Raw genomic sequence first — 11,596 nt, 5'->3', positions numbered from 1 at the left:
TGTTAATGTCGGTTACCAGGTGTTCACCATATGAATGATTTTTGTCTCTATGCATGGGACGTATATTTATGAGAACTGGAAATGAAATTCTTGTGGTTTATTAAAATAATGGAAATGAATGATTAGGATAAACTAATGAACTCACCAACCTTTTGGTTGACACTTTAAATCATGTTTATTCTCAGGTGTTAAAGAAATCTTCCGCTGTACATTTGCTCATTTTAGAGATATTACTTGGAGTCATTCATGGCATGTTTTGAAAGACGTTGCATTCGAGTCGTTGAAATTCATCAAGATTATTATTAAGTCAATGAATGTTGGATGTATTATGATATGGTATGCATGCCGTCAACTTTCGTTGTAAAGAAAGTTTGTCTTTTAGAAATGAATGCAATGTTTGTAAAATGTATCATATAGAGGTCAAATACCTCGCGATGTAATCAACTATTGTGAATCATATATAATGTATATGAACGGGTCCTTTCAGTTGGTATCAGAGCGGTGGTCTTAGTGAACCAGGTTTGCATTAGTATGTCTAACTGATAAGTCGTTAGGATGCATTAGTGAGTCTGGACTTCGACCGTGTCTGTATGTCAAAAGTTTTGCTTATCATCTCTAGTCAGAAATCATCTGCTTATCATCCTTAGGAAATTGCCTGCTTATCATTATTAGTCTAGACACGTCTTGCTACATTAATTGCATGAGTAGTGTATAGACAAAATTTATATCTTAGCGTATCTGCTAAATCATATCTTATCGTATCTGTTACTTTAAACCATTCCTGATATATTCCGTAAATTTCTCCGTAATTTATGAAATCTTTTGCTATATATATATATATATATATATATATATATATATATATATATATATATATATATATATATATATATATATATATATATATATATGTGTATATATATATATATATGTATATATGTATATATGTATATGTGTATATATATATACATATATATATATATATATGTATATATATATATATATATATATATATATATTCTATGTAATTAGAATACCATCCGATAGCCGGAAGATCATTTCATATCGAAAAATTCTTTATTCAATCGTACGAAATGGAATTCACCATTAGTTCAAGTTCTTCGGATTCCGAAATAGAATCCCACTCAAGCTCCAAAAGCAGTGTGACCGAAATGGATCAACCAATCAGTCATCATCTATTTTGGATGAATTGGGGATGTGTTCGTAGCCTCCTCAAACAATGGAGACAAGAAGAAGGTGATCCCTTCCATCCACCACATTGTCCTCTTGACGAAGAACCTGAAGCACTTACCGGCGAACCAATCCGAAACACCATTTTTTCTCTCATTTCCAGAGTATCTCGTCACGATTATATACTACATCAAATTCTAGATTTTATTTATCCGCTCATCTGAACCGACAATCACCCCGGTGTAATAGAAGAAGTCAACGAGCTTCGCACTTGGGTAGTGGCTTTGGAGAATATGGTGCAAAGATTACAAACACCAGCAGCAGCACTAGCAGCATAACCAGTACCATCATCATCAACACCAACAGTACCATTACCACCTCTAACCACAACCGCGTCGTAAACCTCAACTTCACAATCGGTCCCACGAGCATCAACGTCATATGCACCATGGATACCAAGGAGTACGAACAACAATAACTGCGAAGTATTAATTCATAACTTCATTGGATAAACATTCCGCGGCGATTATGTAATCTCTAGAGTCTTGGAGATTATCTAATCTAGCCCGAACCATAAATCAGTTAAGCGAACCAAAATGATAGAAGAGTAGAAACCCTGACAAAAATGGTGTGTGGTTAATAAGCTAAACTTGTTTTACCAATAGCATCAACAGTACCGTCAGCGTCACCAGCATCGTCAGTGCAGTCAGCATCAGAATCAACAACACCTATAACATCACAAACTCCGTCAGTTCAAGAATCACTGTAGACATCATTACGAATCAATAACGCGTATATTGTATCAACGAGTTATGAAGTATTAACTCATTCCCTCTAAAGAAATTATATGTATATTTTAAATATATATATTTTGAAATAAAAATAAATCTTTCCGTGCTAAGCTATTGTGTGTGAATCTTAACTACTCGGTTAATTCATATTACAAATATGCAATAATGTACATCCTTCGCCCGCAACTTAACCATCGTTAACTACAATCTCTGTCTCAATTCAACAAATTCCAATTCATAATAAATCAAGTATATAATTGATTTTACACTTTTATCATCGATGTACCCGAAACTTTTCAGATAACATCATTCGTACTTTACGAAGTTCACAAGAATTTAATGAAAACCAACATCATGCCTCAACAAATAACGAAGTATTGATTCATAATTTCAATATTATTGAAGAAATACTTATGTAATCTCTAAAGCCTTCAAGGGATTATTCAATTCTAGTTCCAACCGTAAATCGAATGAGTTTAATTTAGTATTAACTCACTAAAATCTATGTTACATCTGAAGAGAATATATACACATATATTTTCATAAAGACTGTAATAAAAATTCTTTTGTACAAAATATTAATTGTGAAATTTTTTTAACGGGTAGGTAATACCCGAGAGATATATATATTCACAATTAATATGTTACATTCTTCGAATCTGATTAAGCAAATTATCAACTATACTTCCTACTTTCACAATAATATACATTCTTTCATAGAAATCAAAACAACCATACTCATTCAAACTCAATTACATATTCTGATTTTGAAACCTCAAAATTCAATTCGAGATATAACCGGTACCATCACTTATAGATTCCTACATCTTTCAAAGCTATATTTTGACTTCAAAACTGTGTTAGAACATCAAATGTATATTAACGATTACAATCTGTGTTCAAACCCTTCGAAAATTTCTGAAGATACTTCAAATAATGAGCAATCGAGATGATGATTCAACTACATAATACCCACAGTTATGTACTTAAAAAGCTCTCGAAACCAAAGTCATAATTCAACACATATCTGTGTCAGACCCTTTGGCAATTATTAGCAAAAATAACTTTGCAATTTCTTTTCAAAGTAGCAAATTCTATCACATCTCCAACAAGACAACTTCGATTTTTCATTCGGAGTAGCCTTATCATACTCTTGATATATATGTTGCCCTTTCGCCATTATTACCGGGGAACCTTTCATATCTCGCCACATTAGCAGTAAACTTATCAACAATCGTAATGATCTGAGATTTTACAAAAAGTCATTATATTTATCAAAACCTCATCATTTACTCACCTGCCTCTTGTAATGAGAATTGCCATACGAATCATTGGGAATTAGCAATCAGTATTTTGAAATCTCACAGCATGTTGACACCAACAGTTATACATATAACGTCTATCTCCAAGGCTTACATACTTCGAATATGAAGTTTCTGAAAAACACCCTGAACTGCGGAATAATTCTCGAAATGTTGATGAAGCAGCAAAAACTATAAAACGACCTTAACAGTAAAAAGTTTGATGATAATGAATAGTGTGCTGGCAAAGCACAGAAAAAGAGAAGCTTTGGAACTGGAAAACGGATTGAGCAAAGTATGAAGGAGGCTGTGGACAAATCACAAAGACTGAACATGCCTTCAAAGAATCTAAATGATTCAGTATCTGCTAAAGTCATTAAATACCTTGCTCCTGACTCTAAACCCCTGCGGACAATATCCTTCATCATCCTCTGATATTAGAAATTCTAAGATATCATCGTATCTTTCATTATAAATATCCTCCATATTTCTGAAGATATTTCCATAATTATTCTTATCTGAAATCATTTATCTCCTCACGTTATCTGTGTTATATCATAAAAGAAACTATTTTAGTTTCTAAATTCTGAAAACTTCAAGTTTAAAATAAGAATATTTTTGAAGTAGTGTTGGAAACTGAAGCATGAATTAGTATAATATAATGACACTTGATCAACGTGATTATATTACAGTAATTCATGCTGAGTTTCTAAATGGAACGTGATGATTCACAGACCATACCGTCATCATGTGCCATGTTACACGACTCTTGTATTCTACTTAATCTATAAAATATCAAGAAAATATTTCTTAATGATTCGGCTTTTTCTAGGTATTATGGTAATTTGACAAGTCAAGATCGTGCCATTACAATTTCCTTCCTAGAACATTAACAATGTTCATTCCGAAATTCATATCTGCAAATTCTGTACCATTACAAGCGATGCTTAATCACAAGAAGAAGAAACGAAAGGACAAAGCTCTGAAATAGAAATTGGGGTATAAATCGTAGCAAATAAAATAAAGCATTAACTGGAGATGACAATGATTATGGGAAATAGAAGCAGGGACATCGAAATATAAGAGAAGATATAAAACCCAACAACCACCCAGAAATTATAAACCGTATATATCAATACATAGAGCAATATAAAGACACGGGAGAACTAAAAACACTATAAAACCAAGTGTATAGTAGAAGTAAATAGATTCTTTCGGCGGTAGATGAAAAAGAAGAATGACCGATATGAAGGTTAGGAATATATCAAGAAGCAGAACTGGATGGAGCACATTGATGAATGCTTTAAAGTATGAGTTAGAAATAATGGAAGGTGTGAGTTAAAAGGAAATAAAGGAGGTAGATTTATAGTAAAATATTCGACAAAGAAATCAAAACAGATGATCGCACTTAAAGCAGATCCTAATTCCCTTAATTATCGAAGAATCAAATCCTAATACGAAGATTTTCTCCAAATCTCTTGAACTTAGAAATCAATCCTATCTACGTCAAAAGATATGACGAATCTATACCTACTCATTTCACTCTTTTGGTAATAGCTTCACTCGTACTCTTCACAAAATCAAATGGTTTTATCCATATTACTCAATGATGATAAAACCCTAATCTTCAGCTTATATGCGTCATGAAAACATACTTATTGTCAGCCATGACCATCCCAATCAAATTTCGGGACGAAATTTCTTTAACGGGTAGGTACTGTGACAACCCGGAAATTTTCGACCAAATTTAAACTTTAATCTTTATATATTCCCGACACGGTAAGCAAAGTTTGTAAGTTGAATCTCAAGAATTTTAAACTGTGTTCATACACTCATTTAACCTCGACCAAATTCCAATGATTCACGAACCATTACATGAACGAACATGATTATAAATGTATATGTGTATATATTATAACTTGAAAATATTAACAAAGTATTAGACGTATAATACTTTATATAAACGTATTTGTTTCAAAATATATTCTAATAGTTATCAATGGAATTAAAAGATGATATCAAATGATTGAATTATTAGATACATTGAATTATAATTACGAGTCTCTGTTAAGAGGTCCACTATGATTTGGGAAATCTATTCTTTTTAACGGTATTCGGAATAATTGGTAAAGTGATTTATTAGAAGGAACAAAAGTGTCAATTAACGGGAACTAGACAAGGGTTAGTAGAGATTCCCGTTTGATTTTCAATTTATGCTTTACGATAATTGTCTCGTGACTTTTGATAAGATAAACTATTAAATTTGTATATTAATTAACTTGGAAGTAAAATTGTAGAATATAGATAACTTAGAAGATGGATATCGACAAGTTAAGTAAATTAACGTTTTACATTAAAATGATTTTATATGTTTATCTAACCTTTAGACGTTATATCACGTTGCACCAACAAACGTTAAAAACTTGAAATCTATTAAAAGTATATTTAATCTTATTTTTCTAAAACATTTTTACGATATAACAACTTCTTCTATTTTAACCTTTTAATAAAATGATTATTTTATATATTTAGTTTTAGAAAAACAAAGTTATCATATTTGATTTAAATGTATAAAAACGTTTCAGTTTAAAAAGAACTTTATTAATTAGGACGTTTTATAAGATAATTTGTATATGACTTTTGAAGAATTTAAATAAAGTTTATATTATAAATTACAAGTAGATAAAGCGTTTCAAAAATGTAAACGTGATTGATATAATATTTTTCTACTATCTAAACGATTCCAAAATAAACTTTAAAAATATAATTAGTTTTGAAAAACTAAATATTGTATTATTACATATTTCTATATGAACAAATATATATTTTAAATAAGGATATATATATATATATATATATATATATATATATATATATATATATATATATATATATATATATATATATATATATATATATATTATACATGTGACAAAATATAATATTTTAACAGATGATTTAAAATGATACATTTTGATAAACTACGAGACTCTAATTTATAGAAGCAAATGACCACAACGCTCAATTTTATAGGTTACATTTATCATAAGGTAAATTTTTGATGAGTAAAGTCAAATTATTAGTAAGTGTACATGTCGCGTAACGTAAAATGCTAGTTTTCTAAACGTACGAAAGTGCGCTCGAAAAATCGAAAGTGGTACATGAGTCGTGTGACAACGTCCAAGTCATTTGAGTAAAAATCACATTTCTACCATGAGCGTAAATATAATATAATATATAATTAATTATATAGATTAAATAATTATTTATAATTAATATATATTAAATATAAGTGTCGGCAATGGAGATTGGACAATGTGAGATGCTCTTTGTGACCATGCGGTTGGATGAAAATAACAAAGAACCCCCATGCGATCGCATGGGGGGTTTGGTGAGGGAAGATGCATAAAAGCTCGATACGTTCTGGTTTCTGAATTCATTTTACTCCCTCGCATCTCTTTCTCTCTACACACATAAATTATAATTATTATTATTATTATTAAGTTTATTATTATTATTAATCCTAAATATTATTATTAGTAGTATTAATGTTAGTATTAATATTATTATTTATACATAAAATACTACGACTAGGTTCTGCTCGCATGGTTTCAAACAAGTTTTTCGAGTGGGTTAGGGCTAAGGAAATTATGGGTTATAGCTATGGAGGTGATGAGTAATGTTCGAGGGTATGCTCGTGAGGTCAATCTAGTGTTTATCATCTCCGTTGCATCTACGTACCTTTCCTGCAATATTGAATCTCAATATTGATACGTGAGTACTCATAATTTAATTTTTACATACTAATAGTGTATCCCTGACTAGTGCTCGAGAATATAGGATTATGCATGCTTGTACTTTTGATATTGCCATTAGATAGGATATGTTGAATCCTGAATTAGTTACGTATGCGGTTGAAATAAGATATAAGATATGCATGTCGTTGGAAAGCTAGCGAAAAATTAAGAACTTTTCATTTAGATATTGAATGGTTTCGATGAACGAATTTGAAGTTATAGTCAATCGAATTTTTGTATTATTATTAAAAATGATTATTATTATCGTCATTATTATCATCGTTATTATCGTCGTTCTAGTTCTATCTTATTATTATTATTACTATCTTTATCAATAAAAAGGATTTATCATTAAAAATTGTTATTTTTATTATTATTACTATCGTTATTATCGTTAAAGTTATAATTAGTATTATTATTATTATTATCTAATTATTATTATTATTATTATTATTATTATTATTATTATTATTATTATTATTATTATTATTATTATTATTATTATTATTATTATTATTATTATTAGTATTATTATTATTATTATCATTATTAATATATATCATTATTTAAAAATGGTTATTGTTATTGTTATTATTATTATATTATCATTAAAATAATTATTAGTATTATCGTTAATAATGTCATAGTAATTATCATTATTAGTATTATTGTAATTAAAACTAATATTAGTAACACCTAATTATTTTGATTACTATTATTATTATCATTATTATGAACACGATATAAAAGATGATTAAAAGCTATTAAACGAAACGATTAGGAAATAATGAGTAAGAGTATCATGATGAAATTAAAATATTATAAGATATTGATTTAGATAAAATTGTCGTTCTTATTATTTTTATCATTACTATTATTATTAAAAGTATCGTTAGTATTAAAACTATCAAATTAACAAAAAATATCATTTTAATAGAAATGTCATTATTATTATAAAATATCATTATTATTATCATTTTAAATAGAATTATTATATTAAAAAGTATCGTAAATATTAAAGTTATCATAATTAGAATTATCATTTTATCATAATGTCATTTTAGTAATTATAAATATTGATATTTTTTTTATTAATAGAATAATAATAATTATTATTACAAAATAATACAACTTTTACTTACTATTATTATAGATATTATTTTATCAAATAAATATGTGATACAAACATATTTTACTACGTATAATAAAATTTCTGTAATAATACCTATCATATTATCTTTATAATATTAAATGAACTATATAAATTTTATTACTTAATATATATAAAAGTATATTTTATTATATAATTTTTAATATAAAATTTTATTTATTAATAAATGAATTATATTATTTACCCTAGTAAATCTTTTAAAATTATTTAAAAATATAAAATGACGATATTTAAACTATATATTTATCATGTATAGATTTTTAATAATTATTTTGAGTTAAATTGACTTTTGTTGACTTTTGCATATTATTCTCGAGCATTAGGATTGTGGTACACTATGACTTGACCTAATTTGTTAGACAAATATTGACCAACACATAAATATATATAATTAATTTAGGTTCGTGAATCCGATGCCAACCTTGCACTTGTTCAATGATGTTATATGTATTTTTACAACGAAATACAGTATGGTGAGTTTCATTTGCCTTTTTACCCTTTATATTTTTGGGCTGAGAATACATGCGAAATTTTTATAAATATTTTACGAAATAGATACAAGTAATCGAAACTACATTATATGGGTGAATGATCGAAGCCGAATATACCCCTTTTGCTTGGTAGCCTAAGAATTAGTAAACCGATCTACTAATTGATGCGAATTCTAAAGATAGATCTATTGGACCTAACGAACCCCATCCAAAGTACGATGCTTTAGTACTTCGAATTCGTTTTTATCATGTCCGAAGGATTTCCCGGAATGATAGGGGATATTCTTATATGCATCTTGTTAATGTCGGTTACCAGGTGTTCACCATATGAATAATTTTGTCTCTATGCATGCGACGTATATTTATGAGAACTGGAAATGAAATTCTTGTGGTCTATTAAAATAATGGAAACGAATGATTATGATAAACTAATGAACTCACCAACCTTTTGGTTGACACTTTAAAGCATGTTTATTCTCAGGTGTTAAAGAAATCTTCTACTGTGCATTTGCTCATTTTAGAGATATTACTTGGAGTCATTCATGGCATATTTTGAAAGACGTTGCATTCGAGTCATTGAAATTCATCAAGATTATTATTAAGTCAATTATAGTTGGATGTATTATGATATGGTATGCATGCCATCAACTTTCGTTATAAAGAAAGTTTGTCTTTTAGAAACGAATGCAATGATTGTAAAATGTATCATATAGAGGTCAAATACCTCGCGATGTAATCAACTATTGTGAATCGTTTATAATGTATATGAACGGGTCCTTTCAATCCGCATCCTACACCGCATCATCACAATATGTCCCACGAGCACCAATGTCATACGCTCTGCAGATACCAAGGAATACCAACAACAACAACCGATGAAGTGTTGATTCATAACTTCATTGGAGAAACATTCTGCGGCGAATATGTAATCTCTAAAGTCTTGGAGGTTATCTACTCTAGCCTTAACCATAAATCAGATGAGTGGACCGAAATGATAAAAGAAACCCTGACCCGAATGGTGCACAATTTACAAGCTAGACTTGTTTTACCAACAGCATCAACAGTACCGTTAGCATCACCAGCACAGTCAGTACCGCCAGCATCATCAAAATCAGCATCACCTATAACATCACAAACTCCATCAGTTCAAGAATCACTGTGGACATCATTAGAAATCAATAACGTGAATATTGTATAAACGAGTTATGAAGTATTAACTCATTTCCCTCTGAAGAAATTATATATATATTTCTATATATATAAATTTTGAGATCAAAATAAATCTTTCCGTACTAAGCTATTATGTATGAATCTTAACTATACGGTTAATTCATATTACTAATATGCAATAATGTACGTCCTTCATCCGCAACTTAACCATCGTTAACTACAACCACTGTCTCAATTCAATAAATTCCAATTCATAATAAATCAAGAGTATTATTCAGATATATGTTTGATTTTACACTTTCATCATCAATGTACTCGAAACTTTTACAATAACATCATTCGTACCTTGCGAAGTTCACAAGATTCCACGAACACCAACATCATGCATCAACAAATAACGAAGTATTGATTCATAATTTCAATATCATTGAAGAAATACTTATGTAATTTCTAAAGTTTTAGGGATTACTCAATTCTAGTTTCAAACGTAAATCAAATGAGTTTAATTTAATATTAACTCATTAAATCTATGTTACATCTAAAGAAAATATACACATATATATTTTCATAAAGACTGTAATAAAAATTCTGTTGTACAAAATATTAATTGTGAAATTTTTTTAACGGGTAGGTGATACCCAAGAGATATATAAATTCATAATTAATATGTTACATTCTTCAAATCTAATTCAGCAATCACCAATTACACTCACTACTTTCACAACAATATACATTCTTGTATAGAAATCAAAACAACCATACTCATTCTGATTTTAAAATCGCAAAATTCAATTCAAGATATAACCGGTATTATTACTTTTAGATTCCTACATCTTTCAAAGCTATACTTTGACTTCAAAACTGTGCTAGAACATCATATGTATATTAACGATTACAATCTGTGTTCAAACCCTTCGAAATTCCTGAAGACACTTCAAATAATGAACAATCGAGATGATGATCCAACCACACATTACCCACAGTTATGTACCTGAAAAACTCTTGAAACCAAAGTCATAATTTAACATGTTATGTGTCAGACCCTTTGGCATTTATTAGCTAAAATAACTTTTCAATCCCTTCTAAAAATAGACAATTTTGTCATAGCTCCAACAAGTCAACTTTGACTTTTCAGTCGAAACAGCCTTACTATAACCTCGATAGATACGTTGCCCTTTCACCAACATTACCGGGGAACCATTTATGTTCCATCACATTAGCAATAAACTTACCAACAACTTCACTGATCTTTGAATTTCGAAAAAATCATTATAATTATCAAAACCCCATCATTTACTTATCTGCATCTTGTAACGAGAATTGCCATACGAATCATTGGGAATTAGCAATCAGTATTTTGAAATCTCGCAGCATGTCGACGCCAATAGTTATACATATAACATCTATCTCCTGGACTTACATACTGCAAATGTGAAGTTTCTGAAAAACACCCTAAACTACGAACTAATTCTAGAAATTTTAAAAAATGCTGATGAAGCTGCAAAAACTGTAAATGACCTTAACAGTTAAAAGTTTGATGATAAAGAATAGGGTGCTGGCAAAGCTCAGAAAAAGAGAGGGTTTGGAACTGGAAAACGGATTGAGCAAAGTATGAAAGAGGCTGTGGACAAATCACAAAGACTAAACCTGCCTTCAAAGAATCCAAATGATTCAGTATCTGCTG

The sequence above is a fragment of the Rutidosis leptorrhynchoides genome, chromosome 4 (assembly GCF_046630445.1).
Source record: "Rutidosis leptorrhynchoides isolate AG116_Rl617_1_P2 chromosome 4, CSIRO_AGI_Rlap_v1, whole genome shotgun sequence".
Taxonomy (NCBI): Eukaryota; Viridiplantae; Streptophyta; class Magnoliopsida; order Asterales; family Asteraceae; genus Rutidosis; species Rutidosis leptorrhynchoides.
Note: the sequence above shows the minus strand (reverse complement) of the source record.